Consider the following 17,128-nt stretch of genomic DNA (forward strand, 5'->3'; position numbering starts at 1 on the left):
TTACAGAAGTGTCTGTGCCTCAGAGTGCCAAAATAATACAAGAATTTCTCTTTTTTTTTTTTTAATAAATACTTAGACTTAGCAAGAAGTCTGACTGGTTCAGAGGAAGGTTATCCTCCTCAGCAGTAGGATATCTCCCATTTTGATGGGTAGCCACTGCCTTTCCATGGTGTCCTCCTTTGTGAGGAGCTTCTGCTCATTTTGCTGCTCTTCCCAAACTATCCTTGTCTTCCTGGTGAATAACTAATGAAAAAAACTAGGTTAAGCACAGATTGCCTTTCTGAATGTCCTCAGCTTGTTGAGGGCTTGGGAGAGGGGGGAAAAGAGCCCACACATCCTTCCTGAAGTGCTCCCACTCCCTGGTTTGCCGGGAGCAGGTCTTGTCCAGCAGTGCAGACCACACACTTCTTTGGCCACTCACATCCCAACGATATCCTTGTAGCTTGCTGAGCCTTTGGAATCTGTGATTGCAGCTAAATTGTTTGAGGAGGGGAAGAAAAGGAAGTAATGAAAGAAAGCAGGGGGAAATCTGCTTAAATAAAGGTTGCCTGTGGCTGAACAATGTGGTTAAGTGGAGGCACTTGAGTATTTCAGTGAGTATTGCTGAAGAGTTTGCTGTGTTTCAGAATTTGTGCTCAGCTTAATACACTTTTACAAAAAAGATTGTAGTTGCAACAGTAGAATTCTCTTCCTTGGGCGAAAGGATAGCTAAAGTTCAGCGTCCTTGCTGATGAGGATAGAATAAATATTTTTATATACTAATATTGCTGAATGTTTTTCAAAAGGGGGGCAAGGAAAAAAAAATGAAGATTTTTAACTAGCCTTGCTAACTAGAAATTACAATGTTGGAAGTAACCATAGGTGTAGTTTTGCTAAATACATAATTTTCCATATTATAGCCAAGTAATTTTGGGATTCCCCTGGGCTGCAGAACGGTTCTTTGACATCGCAGAAACCAACCTCCAATAGCACACGCCGTGTGCTAGGTGAAACTGGTGAGGCCAGTGGTAAATCTACAGAAATGCAGCGATTATGGGAAGCTTATATGATGCATATCAAAGCCAGTATGTGAATTGCGTAAGTGTGATGTAGGTCTGGCACTAAAACGATAAGAGTCATATCAAGGGAATAACTTAATTAACTGGTTTTGATCAAAGAACTGTATGAATTCAATAGCCCAGTTTTCAGAGCTAAATGATGAAGTTTAGAAAAACTGTACTTGATGCAATTATCAATTTTCCTGTCCAAGGAGCTTTGAAGTTGTATTAAGAAGGGACAGTCTATTGTTCCACTTAAGACAACTTTTTCCCTCCCCCAAGTGATCAGAAGGGACAGGGGCTCTCTCTCCTTTTTCAAGTGCTCGTTTGAAATGGTCTGAGGCATAATAAACACAGGATGCCAAGGGGAACAGTATCTCTGCTTTCACAAATTAATTGTTTCAGATGGTGTAAATCAGAAGCAGAGTTGTCCTTTGCCTAGCACTCAGCACGTCTTAATTTCCCCATGGCTTTCACTTTGTTTAGGATTTTGGAGAGGAAATAGTCCTGTTAAACTTCCTAGGAGCCTGGACCTTTTGGGTTTGGTCCCTGTAGCACAACTGCATAGCTACAAAGGGAAGGCTGTTTAAATAGGATGCTCAGTATCACAGCAAAGGAGGAGTTAGGCTGTAGAAAGAACGTTTCTAGACAACTTGTATTTACCAGCTTGGATGTGTCTATCCCTACATCATTCTCTGGTGAGTTGAATTTCTTTGCAGAATGATTCTTTAGGCAAAGGGAGAGAAGCCTCTGGATGGCCTGAACCACAGTCCTAACCTAAATGTTCTGTCCCTTTGAGTGTTTTCTTCGTGATGGGTTCTTCATTTGCCAGCTTGCATGGTTACAGGAATCAGGTGTGCACTGTATTTAATGAGAGCGTGTAAAGCAGTAACTTAGGAGATGTAAGCACAGGTGTTCCACCGTAATTCACTCAAGCTAAAGAAGGTGACGTTTCTCCTCCTACAGGAGCAATCATGATTTAAAGGTGAATATAGCTATAGGGAAGTTGTGTAACTGCCCTGCAGAATGAAAACTTCACCAGTTCGTGTTTTGAATTTGCTCCGGTGAAGATAGTGCAGAAAGAGGAGAAGATGTCCTCAGAGAGCATATCAACTCATGCTGCAGATCAACGGGCAAACAATCCTAAAGCACGAAGTTATACCCAGTGCTGTGTTTCCGTATTGTTTCAATGTTTGTAAATAAACTATCTTTCTAAAATGCAAGAAAGCAAATGCTCAAAAGGATGCTGTCCGTTGATCTGTATATTCTGTCACAACCCCTGCTTTTGATGCAGCTTTCCTGAATGTCAAATAGATCACATGAAAACACTTCAAGGCAAAAGCCTTTGCACAGTGCTAAAACATGGGAAAAGAGTCCCACTCTTTCCGCTTCCTGCTACCTGTTGATACAGATCCCTACAATGTCCCATCCCCTGGACCTTGTGCCCTTTCCATCAATGAGCACTTCATTTCCAAGGCAGGAAGAACTGGGGATGGGTTGTGTTCACCAGATGCAATGTGAGGCTGCTGGAGAAAGCTGAGAAGCCTCAGAAAGGCCCTCAGGGAAGTCTAGAATTAATTGAATTTCCTTATGGCTCCAGGACTTCCCACCGCAGAACATGGATGGACTTCAGTGTTGCTCTCTGCAATTAGGTAGTTCCTCCTCCTGGGCAGAACAAGGGATTGATTTCTGAATACTCAAGTCCTAGGCCCTCTTGCTAAGTTCTTCCTTAGAACAGGACCAAGCGTTGCATGCAGGCATGTTTGCCCTCTGTTTGGTTTTTCTTCAGGAGCGGAGAGAAGATGGGTGCTCCTAGCCAGGAGGCAGAGCTGCAGCTGGGCCACACAGTCTCTGAACAGCGAGGGCAATTAGAGATCAGAAGAACTGGGGTGGCTTCGTCGCATTTCCCTGCTGCCGTTCTGGAGGTGATAATATAATTCATATCAGAAGAGTTAGTGGGCTGAAAATGAATTGGAGAAATCAATCCAGAGGGTATAAATGAATTAGCATGTAAATGAGGACACTTGCTCTACATAGTTTAATATTGCCTGCAGCTGTAAATAATTCCAGGGATGGAATCAAAAGCCACAAACAACTTCATTTTTGCGCTCCTCCTCCGTCCGGGAGCACCTGCAGCTACAACCAACCCACCCTTACAGAATCATTGCATTGCAAGGGAACTAAAGGCAATGAGATGTATAAATTTTTTTTTCTCTCCCTGATTGGCCATTATTTACAAGGCTGCTCATTGTTTCTTGCCTCGACTCGCCACTTGCATGTGCATGTCGCTGAGTGGCAGTCACTGTCAGCCGGGCTGCGAGGGGAGGCAGAGAACTGTGTTGAGGTGAGATCTTGTGCAGAATATAGCAAGCAGTGCTGCTCGCGCTGTGGCAGGTCAAAAGGGGTATGGGAAAGAGTAATTTCTCACCCAGATCAACTGCATGAGAGGTGTTGGTCAGAAAGGGATGACGTGCTCGTTCTGGGGTGTCTAAGGAGCAAGCAGTGGAAGAGGTGGATGCTCAGGGAACAGGAGAAACATGTGAGTTGTAGCAGAGAAAGGACTTGGCTGCTCTGGTTCCAGGGGAGCCTATGGAGGGCACAGACCGGGTTTCCTTCCATCCTAGGTGAAGGAAATTGCAGGAGTCCCCATCCCTGTGGTGCCAAAAGGATGATGGAGTGATGCTGTTATAGCCCGCACTGCCTACGAGGGAGAAAAGCAGGAAAAAGGGTGATTCTAGGAGTTATGTGGAGAGATGGTGTTTCTGGGAGACAATCATTTGTCCTAAAAATGCAACAGGACTTTTTCCGAGTAGTGCACAATCTGGAAAACTGGCAGAGGTGCAGAGAAGGGTCATTAGACAAGGGAAAGCATCAGCAAGTCTGTTTATGAGAGGAGGCTAAACCAGAACAGCTTGTTTAGCTTAACAAAATGAAGGCTGAGAGGAGACACGATTGCACAGGCAGATAAACGCAAGGGAGAAGAGCTAGTTAATCTAAAGGCCAACGTTGATACCCGAACATGCAGATATGAACTGGTCGTGAATAAATTTCTGTGGGAAACCAAGTGGAAGTGTCTAACCACCAGAGCAGAGCCTATGGACAAGCACTGAAGGGTAGCGTGGAGTCTACACAAGCAGGCTGCTCTTACAGTAGCATCTGACTGTAAAATAGGATTAAAGGAGCAGGTCCCTCAAGATCAGACAACTGTGTTTTGTGATCTAGGAAGTCCTACATGTTGCCAAAAGCCCCTTTAATATCCTGGCAGTGGAAGGATCCAGGTCTGAGGATGGCATATGTCTCATTGAGTGACTCCAAGAGCGGTTGTTGAGAGCTTTTGGAGTAGTGCTGGTGACAGGAGGTTAAAGATGGTCCTCAACACTCTTTTATCAGTGCTTCCCTCTTGTTTTTGACACTGATGGATCACTGAGTTCCCTCTTTCATCAGGTTGGAGTTTCAGGTTCTGTACTAACTAGATCTCCCAGGTGGACTGGAAACACTGATTAAGATGGATAGAGTGAAAGCAAGTCCATTAAATTGTTAATAAAGAATATTACACACATACCTTAATCTGCAGCTAGCCTGACACTTTATAAAAGTACATTAGGATATAATCCAATTGAAGCCACAATATCGAGAACATCTTATCTCATCACAAATTGAAATTATATCATATTCCTCATTTCTTAAATTAAAAAGCTAAAACCTTTTAGTTTGCTCTCATATGCTTGTGTAAAACTTAATCAGTGGTTTTAACAACATTATTTTTCAATATGGGCCATTTCTGCTCTCATTTATTTACAAGAGAGAACTTCCTGGTAGGAGAAGTGATTCAATTTGCGGGAGGATACATCAAGCACTTAAGGATTTTGTAGGGATTGATTGATTATTTATCGTGTTATCTTGCCTGGAGACGTCTGATATGGCTGTGCTTTTCCTATCTCTCATTCCACCTAATGCTCTTCCTTTGCGTCTCACTCCCCTCCAGTGCTAAGGGCTCTCCTCCCATGTGTGTGCATGCACGTGCATATTGGAGGAGAAAATGGGGTCACGGAAAGCAAGGCTTATGTTGCCTCTGTTGGGATGAAGATGATGGACTGGACCGAAGTGAGATCTTCATTTCACTGGAGGGTATCATAGAAGTATGGGAGGTTAAAGGGTGGTCTGAAATTTCTGCTGGATTCCAGACAGCTGCTTAGCCATAGACCTCCAGTTGTGTTGTACAGGACCTCCCTTGTGCAAGAAGGAATGGGGACACATTTTCTGGATTTTCTGGAAGTGCAGAAAACAGCCCAGAGTGCCACCAGGCTGGCTGCCCTGCACCTTGATTACCACTTGGTCTGTTCGGACTGTGGTTTTAGGATGAAAACTTCTTCTAATTACGTTTGTGTAGTACCTAGTTGTGGGGATCTTTAGGTGCCACCTGAATTTAATTAATCTGGAATAGCGGAGCTTTCCTTGCGTTCACTGTGAGTGTCCTGCATGCCTACAGCACAACAGGGAAGAAAAGCTTTTTATTTTAAGCAAGAAAACAGCAATGAAAGCAAAAATGCAAACCAAACTCTCAGCTGTTTGGACCATGATTGTCTTTCTGGCAGAGTGAGGGACAGGGATTAAGGATACTTGAGATTTATTCTTTTCACTGCTACAGATTTTGGCAAATAGCTCTTTCTGCCACAGCTTTTTCCTAAGTAGTTTGGGATCAGCTGGGTTTATTCTTTTATGACAATTGGAGTGATGGAATTGATCTCTTCTGGTGAAAATAAATACAGAAATCCTGAAGCATGACTCCAAAAAACTCTGAGCCCGCAAGAAAACACCACGGTCAAAACAAAATGCTCTTGATTTCTCTTATTTTTGATTGCTTTCTGATTTTTAGGGTTCCTGTTTCAGGTGCTGCATTGAAGTGGCAAGGTAGGAGAATTGTTTTCAAATGGGAACCGTAATCCCATGACTCTAGGAGTGCAGACTTGAAAGAGCAGCAGTTGCCTCATGAGGCACTTGTGAGTGCAGACATAGCAGCTGACTCAGCTGGCGTGGAGAGGAACAATTCCAAGGAGCAGCTAGTGTCCTGCAGAGCCCTACGTATGTGATTTGCTGAAAGCAGCGGAATGAATCCTTCTATAGGATGATACATGTGCATGAGCTTTTGCAGGATTGAGGCCAATCTTCGCAAAGTACTGTGAGATGCTTGGATGAAAGGGGACTGCAGAAGCACAAAGTATTGCTTTATTGTAATTACCATGATTATTATCCTTAGGGCTGTCCAATTGTCTTTGTTTAGTGTGAAAATATAAAGCCATTTTGGCACATTTTTTTTGTGTTGTAATAAATAGAAATGTAGAAGGAAAAAAAAAAAAACTCTTCCTAACGGTAAGAGCAGGAAAGTAGTCCCTGTGCAATTTGTTACACATCTCATATGCCTCTGACTGCTTGCTGTAGAGAGATTTAGGAAGAGTATTTAGCCAAGCCGGTGCGCAGCCTCTAGAGTACACGCTTCTGCTTTGGTCCATGCTTGGTTGAACCCTTTACAGCAGCTTTATGGTTTTTTGACACAGCGTTGCCGGAGAGGCTTTGATTATGGAGGATGCCAACTGCACAGAGTGGGGCTAAGATGATTAATCAAATTATTTGAAAGGAGTTCGCCAGAACTGGGAAGTGACCAGTTTCCTCCCTAATCTTCAGATTGAGATGTCAAGTTGGCCTCCAGTTCAGCGCACTGAGCTCGCCAGGAGGCAGAGGGTGGAAATAAATCCATAGTAATAAACAACTCAGCGGGGCTACGTGCGGCAGAGAAGGCTGCCGACCATTGAGGAGGCCCAGGTAGCGCTGCCTGGTGCATTGGGTGTCATGAGGGCTTTGTGTGCTAGGTAGGAAGAGCAGACCTGGCTTCTTTAGGTGCTCCAGAGCAGGAATAGCAAGCTTGCTCCTCAGGTTATGGACAGGGAGAGGGAACAACCAGGACTTGAGACCTTCTGAAGGTCCCAAGCAGCTCCATGTATGAGATCCCCTGCTCCAAGCGTGATTTTAGGTCCTTGCTGAGCAGGATGAGGGAATGAGCCGCGTGCTATGGACAGGGGTGGCAGCGAGGCAGGACCAAGTCCTTCTGAACTCGGTGGCTGCGCTGGGTGCTCTGAGGGGCCGGGCCTTGGGTCTCAGCCCTGTCTGGGAGCGCATGGCGGCTGGCAGTGCATGAGGCGACTCGGCAGCGGGTGGCAGAGCTGGCGGGGAGCTCCGTGGGGCAGGAAGCGCGGCCTGGAGCGGGAACATGGCTCTGCCACTGCCCTCTTCCCTTTGCAGGCCTGGTGCGTTCGCCGCCATCCGCTTTTGCTCTCGGTAGTGTCCCCACTTAGCCACAGTGAAAGAGGCAGGCGGAGCACCGGGAAAGCACACGCTGCCATGGAGCAGCCGGACTGGCACTGAGGAAAGGATGGTCGCAGAAGGCTGAGGAAGCTCTGGAAGTGGCTTCTCTGCCTTTCTGTGGCCACCATCGGGCCACCAGGGCCGGGGTCCTTCATGAGGCCCCACCGGTGCTGCACGCTGGGGTGCGAGTGTGACCATGGGAGCACCCAGGCCTCCTTCCGTGCCCAGAACATGGGTGCGAGGCGCGATGGAGGCCAGGATGGAGGCGGGAAGCGCCGGCGGCGGTGCCTCGAGCCCCCCGCGCCGCAGTCACGTGCGCCCCTCAGCTGACAGGGCGGGATGACTCAGCCAGCAGCTGTCGGGGCCCCTAAAATAATGACAAAAACAATTAGCAGTCCAAGCAGTAGCCTCTCCTTAATTATCTCCTCCGAGTTTAATTAACTAGCTAAATTATCAGCAGTAATGTAGGCATTAATTATGTCAAATTACAGTGTAAAAATCACAAAGTGTGGAAAATGTCAATTCAGCTGCGCTCACCTGCCGGGCTGAGCCGAGCGCCGGTGACAGAGGCTCAGCCCGGCGCCGCCTTCCCCGCGCGGCGCCGCCGAGGAGCCGGGGCCGCCGCGCGCTGCCGCCCGCTCCTCAGTGCGGAGCCATCGGGAACTGCCTGGACGGCAGCAGGCGCGGGGAGGCTGGAGCGTGTTGGCTCTGGCAGAGGGAGGGAAAGGAGCGTGGCTCCCCAAACCAGATGGCTGGGATGCTGAATTATTAAATTATGAATATTAATACAAATCAGACACGGAAGAGGTAATAATTTTGCTGCCCTACAGAAATAATTAACATAATTTTGATAAATTACATGATAAGAGAATCTCAGAATTGAGGTAGATTTATCTTAATTAATATCTTGGACTTGCTCCGAAAGGTAAATTGTTCCACTGGGGACCAGGGAAAGGTGAAGAAGGGGCCCCTGGCTCCGAGGGTCAGCCCAGTTCCCGAGGTTGGCTCCCCATCGCGGTGTGTGAGTGATGGCAGCCATGCCAGGGTGCCCGGCAGGGCAGGGCATTGGTTCCTGGTCTGGGGAATGTCCCTCACTGCCCATGGTGCTCCCTGGGGAGCTTCTGGCAGCAAGGGCACACTGTCAAATGCTGCTTGTCTTCCATGACCGTTCCCTTCCATAGGCGTACGCAAGCCATGGGGCTTCCTGCAGGAGAGACCTGGTGTCTAGGCAGTAGCACTGAGCCTACACTGAGGTTTGAGGCCCTCGGGTAAAGCTCTGGCTTTACTAGACTCTTGTGCTCAGGTACCCCTTAACTTGCTCGGGGTACATGTGTATTGCAGCAAATATGCTCTTCCACAAGCATTGGTGTAACTAGATTGATTAGTAGCTGGCTTGTTTTCATATTTGATGGAGTAATGTAGGTGTTTCCCTTTGTCCAGCTCTAGCCAAGGACTGGGCAGTTGGGTAAAGCCATGTCTCCTTTCTGTATTCTGTGTTTTGCAGTGTATCATTCATAAATGCTTTTGCTCACGTGCTGAGAACACAGCATCTTGCAGAGCTGGGTAAAGTTCTCCCTTGCAGGGTCGACAGAGCAGTATTAGCGCTGAAGGTCTGATTACACAGCACCTAAGGGACTGAGTATGACTGGGGACCAAATGAGTGGAGACATATCGGGCAAGTGCTGTTCTTCTTTTGCGGAGGAAATACAAGGAGCTGTACAAGACTGAACCCCTGAAGTCAACAGAGATGTGCCACGGTGGATGTTACTTTAAAAGGTAGGAGAACATTCAGTTATCAAGGGATTTTCTTCACCGTCCATCGATGTGTTTGTTGGGCTTCTTTGCTGCTGTACCATATCGCTCATTTTTCTTTAGCCCATGACAGCCTGTGTGACTCTGTAGAGGCCCGTGTCCCTCTCCAAGTACGTGTTCAATGAGTGGGCAACCTCCTTCCCCTTTGCTGAACAATGGTTGTTCCCAAGGTCTTGGCCGCGGTGTTGCTGTTGTTTCTCCCCTTAATATGCTTTCTATACATGTAAATCAATCTAAAAGGAGTACGTATATGGAGTTTGTAGATTGCTTGATACTGCGTAAAATTTTGTATTTGAATTCCAGCATCACTGAAGACAACGTAGCCCCATAGCTGTAACAGAGGTGCAACCCAGAGCAGAATCTGAAGCAGTGATTTAATCACTGAAGCAATGTACATTCCCAAAATGTAGGCAGTACATATGCTTGTATGGGTGTGCATATGGAGATCATTGATAGCTTGTAGCATCAAAGCTGCAACTCAAATTAGAGGGCTAATTGCAAAATTAAAGGGAATTATGCTTTACAATGACATTTTTGCAATACTAGTTGAAGCAATCTGGGAGAAGACGTTATTTGCACATTAATGCTGTCCATTTAAATGTCCTCAATGGCTGTTCTACTGCAGTAATATTTGTAGCCTAGTTACATTTCAAGTGTGTGTCTGCCGAAGCAGTTTATGGCTGGGTTACTTCCTATATTTCTGACATGGGTGAATGGGAGGAGTACAAGGAACGGCCAAGAGAGGCTGTTCTCAGGAGACCTCGGTCTTGGTCTTAAGCTGAAGAGCTTTTTAGATTCACATCCATGCGTTTGCTGGCTTAATTGGCAAAAGCTTTAATTTTTCAGAAGGTTCGAAATCTTGTTGATCTGTTCCCAGTGGCAGTATTTAAAGCCTCAAACACTTTCCTTGTTCAAAGAGCTCTACCAGTGTCAACTAATACAGCTCCAGTTGAGCCATAATCTCTAGATGGGGAAATAGTTGCACCCCATATGATTCACTTAGTTCCAGGATCCCTGTCCCGTGTTTAATCCAAAAAAGACTTTCATCTAATTTGAGCCTTTCTGAGTTTCCTGACCTTGCAGCTATAAAATTGTGCTGAGTTGTGGTATTTCCTGGTTTTGGAGGGCCAGAAAATAACCCGTTCAACCTATAGCAGGTGTTGAGTAGGGCCAAAAGCTCATGGACCTGCTGAATGCCTGTCATCTCAGGGATGATAAAATAAAACATTTTGAAGCCTCCTGCATCCAAATGGGACCAGGGATGATGATCTAGGATTATAAGGAATATTTTTTGAGGCACAAGGAACAGTAGCAACCTTCACTGGAATATAATTTATGGAAAATACAGAGTAGGAGAGTCTCTGCCTTATTGGGAGCTCTCAGACAAGGACTGAGCGCGCTGCAGCCATAGTTGAAGGAGTGAAGCTATTTAAGGAGCTGTTATTGAGCATCTTTCTCTATCAGTGATCACTTGGAGGCATTATTACTCTGCGCTATGCAGTGAACTGAGAGCAGACTTGCTCCAGCGCTGCCCGGCCATGGCTAGCGAGGCGCCGGGCCCGGCTGTGTTGGTGGCACCAAGCAGGTTGGTATCAAGGATGAAGCAGACCTGCATGGGCCCGTGCCTGCTGTAGAGCTGCCCCCATGGGCAAATGACTGCGGTCCCCTCCAGATCGCCCTTTGGAGAGGGAGAGCATGGGGACATGGGTTTCATGCAGTGCCTGAGGTCACATCTCGTGCGGCCTCGTCACACTCGCTCTGCTGCCAGAGCTGCCCTCGGCCCCAGCGCTGCACAGTGGTTCAGGTGGCAAAGGCAGATTTGAAACTACATGTCTGGGCAGCGCTGCAAATAATGTTAAAACAAGGGGAACCCTACTGAGGAATAATGAATGTGGCTCCATTCCACCCGCTCCCCTCAGCTGGGCCCTGCCAGGACTTGTCCGGCTTCACAGGCCACCGAGCGACCTGTCGTGGCCGCTGTGCAGCCCGGCTCCACAGGCAGAGTGATGGGCACCACGGCACGGGGACGGGCGCCCGGTGCCCTGCACAGCAGCAGATTTGGGTCTTTCTGCAGATGTTCTCCTCGTGGTGGCAAGGTAGGGTCTGGGCTCTGGTCTTGGGGGAAGTTCCCCATGGGCATCGTGCTGTGTAGGTCCAGAAGTGGTGTGGGGAGCTGAGGTTGCATGAGGCCCTGCTGTGTGTAGATGTATGCATGCGCACGGAGGACGGCAGTGCCAGCTGCATCTGAGAACTCAATCTGAATTCAGCCTTAACCCCTTCACTGCTGTAGTCACTCCAGCAGCCTCCGTGGTCCCAAAGCTCCTGACATCCCGTGTAGGCTGAGGAGACAATCCCATAGCTCATACCCAGCCGACCAGCGGTGAAGGAACGCACAGACAACTGCGCTTGGACCAAGGGATTGAAATAGGGAGAATATGGCTGGATTTAGGGGATTAAATTGTTCTACTCTGACAGCGGGGGCTGAAGAAAGGAACTCTAAATGCAGCGTAAGAGTGCAAAGGAGGGATTTTAAAAGATCCTAGTGGATTAAGTGTCAGGTAGATGGTTGGAGGTGATATTTGGGATACAGGAGATTTCCTAGGTGGAGTTGTCCAATGATCCAGTCAAAGGCAGAGCAGGGGAGTCCTTCAGGAAGGGCTCCATCCTTCAGTCAACAAACAAGGAGTTGTAGGAGGAGGATGCAGGACGCAAAGGACTCTGAATGTGTATGGAAAAGGGGGTTGTTCAGTGGTTCATTTGACCCTCCTGCTTCTGCTTGTGCTAGAAGGGAAGGCATGGGAGGTTAATGGGCACTTGCATGGGGTGAAGGAGAGCCATGCCCTGTGTCCCATGGGGGCAGCCAGCCCTGCTCCGGGTGCTGCAGGGCGCCTGGGCTGCAGAGCCATTTCCAGGGAGCAGGCCTGAAGGGGACTTTTTCTCCCATCTTTTGCAGTGTGCGATTTCCACTTTATTTCAGGTTTCTCCTCTGTTGGGACTCTGGGCCTTTCCGTTCCCCAGTAATTATATAATTACTTCACAACATGCTGCAGGAATAGTCAGGGAGATGGCTACAGCTAGCACAACAATGGTGACAAGTAAAACATTAATTTCTGGAGTTCTTTTAATTAATTCATCAGGAATCGTGCTGTGCAGGATGATTACGTTAAAGTGTTTAATTACAAATTTATATGTAATGATGCACTTTAATTACTTTGGACTGGTACAATATTATTGGGCCCTTTTCCCAAGATTCCTGGCACTGGATTTGGGTTGCACATAAGCAGTGCCATGGATGCTTGTGCTTCTAAATTATTTACATGGCATGGGAGAAATCCTGTTCTGATTGATGAGTGAAAATTCTCTCCTTAGCTGAATGGCAACGAGTACCGTGGGGAATCTGGAGAAGGAAGGTCAAAGTGGTGTGTGTGTGTGTCAGGCAGAACATCAGGACATTTTTTGTCAGAAGAATCGAGGTTAATTTGGTGGAAACTGAAGTGATAGAGAGCCGGGCACGATAAATATTTATCAAAGGGACTGGTGTCAGGATTGTGACTCACAGACACAAATACAGCCCAGTCAGATCTCACGAAGCATTAAGAGATGATGCTGCAAGCAGCTCTCACTAAGTGAGTAGGGTCATTTTCTTCATCTTGGTCCTTTTGTCTCCTCTCCCTTCCCTTTGTCCTCCTGCCTTTGTGTGTGTGTGTGTGCACGCGGGCCCTTCCCTTTCCGCTCTCCTCTTCCCTCGTCCCATCTCTGTTTGCCTCTGTGCACGGGGAGCATCTGTCCTTCTTCTTCCTCTTTGTCAGGGCGTTCTCAGCCTAGACAGACCGTATAGACATTGTCACGCGCTGCTATAACAGGGCTTGAAGTTAACTTTGGGCCTGGCCTATCTTTAGGCTGCTGTGCACACAAAATAGCCACTTGTATAGTCTGTGAAATATGTATTGTTGTGCTGTGCAGGCTGTACCAAACCAGGGAGGCAGCAAATAGTTGTATAATAGTAATTATACATTAGCAAATATATGAGAAATTAGTTTTGGATATATTATGTTGATGAATCCCAACAGATAGTCACGGGAGTTCTCCTGTCTCCGATCACTGACACTTTTCTGACTGTAGGTTTATGTTGTTAAAATTGCAGCGAGAAACTGCTGGCAAATAGAAGCAAATGGACCCTTTGAGCTGCCCCCGTTGCTCTGTGCTGCTGCGGCAGCAACTTTGCCTGCTTATTTGTAATGCAGTTGCATGCACAGGTAGTGCAGAGCTCTGTACAGCACTGCAGGGTCCAGAGGCCATTTAGTTGCAGTACTGGCTTTCCAAACCAAAAAGTCATGGAAAAGTGCCAGCCCAGAGCCAGGATGGTGTTTCCTCACAGTGCTCCTGCAAGGGCAGCTCGGTCTCCTCTTGCTCAAGCTCATTGCAAGGGTGACTGCGGCCTCAAGGCGACGGGGACACCGAGTCCCGTTCGAGGGGCTTGGTGTTAATCTGGCGGATTATCAGCCTGGAAACGTGTGTGAAGATGGCAGCAAAATGGGAAGCCCCAAGAAGCTGTAGCCTGTGAAGTTCCCACCGTGAGATTTAACACTGCGCACTGCAAGTGCTCTTACTGTCAACTGGATGCAACTCCCAGGGATGTGACATTATCTTCCAAAAGGTGTTAGAGATATTACAAGAGACAGTTTAGCTCTTTTGCCATTAGCAGGGATCGCGGAGGGCTTTAAGAGCCCTCCTGGCAGAGCATGGGCTGTGTCTGCTCAGTCAGTCCCATGCACTGCAGCTCTGCCACGGGCTGCACTTTGGCTGTAATGCAGGACAAGAGGGACTGTGGTGGTGGGGTTATCTCCTAGTGTTAGTATGGACCTAGATTTGTAATACGAGCTTTTTTTGCTCAGAGCTAAACTCAGATCCTGGCAATCACCACTCATCATGAAGACTGAAAAAGGAGATATCGTGGCCATGTCCCCCAAGATGTAAAGCAGGGCGCCTGGGATGAATTCCTGCTTGAACTGCAGTGTATCTGTACTTGGATCCTACCCCATGGCAGCGTGTGGGGTGCTGCTCAGCAAGCAGGTGGGGAGCAACTGAGGCACAAGAGAAGTTCTGAGAAAGTGGGGCTGTTGTGACCCTTGCGTGGTAAGAAAATCCTGCAGGGCCAAAATACACCTCACCCTGCTGGCTTGCAACAGCTGCCATTCCTTAAGTCACTATAGATAAGGAGAAGGGGAAAGAAACTAATTTTTCCCCTTGGAAAGGCAAGGTGTTTGCAAGCCCAGTTCACTCTAGAAAGTTTTGTTTTACACAACCCCTCCTGTGACAGTCACACCTTGCAAAGACCCTCTCTGCAGGCAGTCCTTGAGGTGGCAACACTTTGCCTTGCACAGAGCGGGAAAAGCACTTTTACATCACAACTTCCCTGTGTCTTTTTACTTTACACATGTGTTTGTAAAAAGTGGCCATACAGTGATAGGGAGCTGGGAACTTTGGATGTCTCTGCATGTGCAGAAGCGCTTTGAAGTGGAGCCCCAGTGTTTCCAAACCACAGCTGGGCTAGCAGCACGTTTGGCAGCACTGGGGTGCTGGTCTTTCCCTGGATATTGCCCGAGAAGGGCTTGGGGAGCTAGCACAGGGCTATCCAGAGGGTGGGAGACAGGGCTCTCATCAAGGCAGGGACAAAATGTGCAACATCAGCAAGGGCAAACGGAGCTGACCCAGTGCACCGAGACAGATGTCCCCTGCAGGTGTTGCAGCAGTGCTGGGGCTCACTGGAGCAGTTGGTTATATTGCCGTTCAGGCCTCAGATGTCGTGGGGGTTTTGTTTCTTTTCCTGACGTTGGTCCAGACCGCCAGGTGTGGAAGAGCTGCTTCTTGCCCCGGGAGGAGGGGAAGGGTGTTGTATAAACCCCTCCTTGCCCAGGTGTGCTGCATCATGGGGCTCGGTCGGGCTGCAACTGGGGCACAGGGGAGGCCTCTCCAGCAGAGCAAAACTGCTATAAATAATCACTATTTGTGGCCTTTCTGGGGCCTGTGTTTGCTGCTCCAGGTAGGTTCGAGCCCAGCCAACCCAGTCTGTGGTGCCAAGGGGCAAAGGCAACGTCAAAGGGATGCGCCGCTGTGTCCCCATGACTTGGGGACCGATTGCTGTCAAAGGGAAGGTGCCCTAGAAGAGCCAAGGAGGGCCTGGTGAGGGGCCCTGGGCTGTTGTGCAGGGCTGTGACGGCGGCGCGGGCGCCGCTCGCTCCCACGCCAGCTGCCGCCAGCGCGGTGGCAAAGCCCCCTTGTCGCCGGGGGCTCCTCCACGTGTCCCAACCCGCGCGCGAGCCCCGCGGGCAGCCGCCGCCGGCGCGGGCAGCGGCTCCGCGGTGCCAGCCCTGCCGGTGGCAGATGGCGTTTGCGAGCGGCGCCAGGCCCCAGCTGAGCGCTGCCCGGCGAGGCGCGCGCGGGAGCTGCCGCCGCTGCCAAACGCGCGGCATATGCTCCGCTCGGCCCTGCACCTGCCGGCGGGCGGGCTCCGCGCGCCGCCCCGCGCCCAGCGAGGCCCGCAAGCGCCGCCCCATCTGGAAGGGAGAGAACGGATAAACAGCAGCGGCGGAAACAGAGGGGAAAGGAAAATAGAAACCAAGGTGGCGATGGAGGGGTGACTTGGGGAGGGTGACGCAGCAGGATGAGGGACCCGTGGCACGGATGGGGCAGCCACCCCGCTGTGCACCAGCTATAGGCCAAGGGAGAGCTCCCAGGCAGTATTTAACTTTCCCTTTTGGTTGGGAGCAAGCCCCAAATGATCACAAAGAAAATTGATGGCAGAGCAGCCTTTCTGCCTGCTTGGAATTTGCTTTGGTAAACTGTATACTCACTCTGGGCTCGGTTTCTGTAATTTATTGAAAGGAACCAGACTGGAAACCAGATTCATACTGTGAATAATTTCTAACATCACTGTAATCTGTCACGGGGAGACAAGGCACTTTGTTTCTCTGAAAAATTATTTTTATAGTTGGCTTAGGAACAACAACAATTATTGTTATTAATATTAATAACTCCTCGTGTAAGGCTTTTCATTTGCGGGTTTTGGATGGGTTTTGCACGGGGATTGATAGATGCCAGCTGCATCTCAAGGGAAGGGAAACTGAGGCACAGATGTCTTCCGTGCCTTGCTCAGACTCACATGAGCAACTGATGTCCTCTCTTCTGTAACACAGCTTTAACCACTAGATGTTGCTGCCCTATCTGCATTTCTAATATATTTGAGGTTCTAATGACAATGAAGGGGCAGGTAAAAGATTTTTTTTTTTTAATTTGGTTCTATTTTGGCTTGCAAAATTAAGAAAATTCCACGAAGAAATGACCCTTGTCATACCACGACCACCAGCTCTGACGTCCAGGTCTTCTCCTGTGTGTTCTAGCTCTGCATCCTGAGGGAGCGATGGCACAGAAGTGACCACAAAATCTCACCTTGGAGGGTACAACTGGAGCATCCCCTCCATTCAATCTTAAGAAAAGTATGGGAGAAATTACAGCCACTCGTCTCTTCCCCAGACCGCTCCACAGCAGCTCCTCTGAGGATACCTGTGCTCAGGTGAGCTTGTGCTGCAACCATGAAGCAGTTCAGATCCACAGGGTGTCCTCGGGCAATCAGACCAGCTCCAGCTTTAACTCCATGCAAAGCTCACCGAGCCCGAGAGGAGAAATGTCACATAGCAGCAGAGAGCTGCCCCTGCAAACGCGTGCGGGGCAGAGCCGCAGCCCGGCCGGGAATGGCCAAGCCGGAGGTGTGTGGATGAGCCCGGCTTGCACGGGACGTGCTCCAAGCTCTCACAGTCGCTGCTGTGTAGCCCACGTGCAAACCAAGCAGGGTCGTTTTTCGGGGTTTGGGTAGAAGTCAATTAATTGTAATTCAGAGAGTGAAACTACTCTAGGTGGTA

At 48.6% G+C, this 17,128-nt stretch overlaps 1 long non-coding RNA gene across 1 annotated transcript; it reads left to right on the plus strand.

The window, feature by feature from the left end:
- The first annotated feature begins 9,074 nt into the window (after positions 1-9,074).
- LOC112960074 lies at positions 9,075-16,756 on the plus strand. Its single transcript, XR_003251712.1, has 2 exons — positions 9,075-9,173; positions 16,610-16,756. It is a non-coding gene; the product is annotated as an uncharacterized LOC112960074 (long non-coding RNA).
- The last annotated feature ends 372 nt before the right edge of the window (positions 16,757-17,128 follow it).

Source organism: Nothoprocta perdicaria, unplaced genomic scaffold (genome assembly GCF_003342845.1).
Source record: "Nothoprocta perdicaria isolate Ctin4 unplaced genomic scaffold, notPer1 scaffold_12, whole genome shotgun sequence".
NCBI classification, from domain to species: Eukaryota; Metazoa; Chordata; class Aves; order Tinamiformes; family Tinamidae; genus Nothoprocta; species Nothoprocta perdicaria.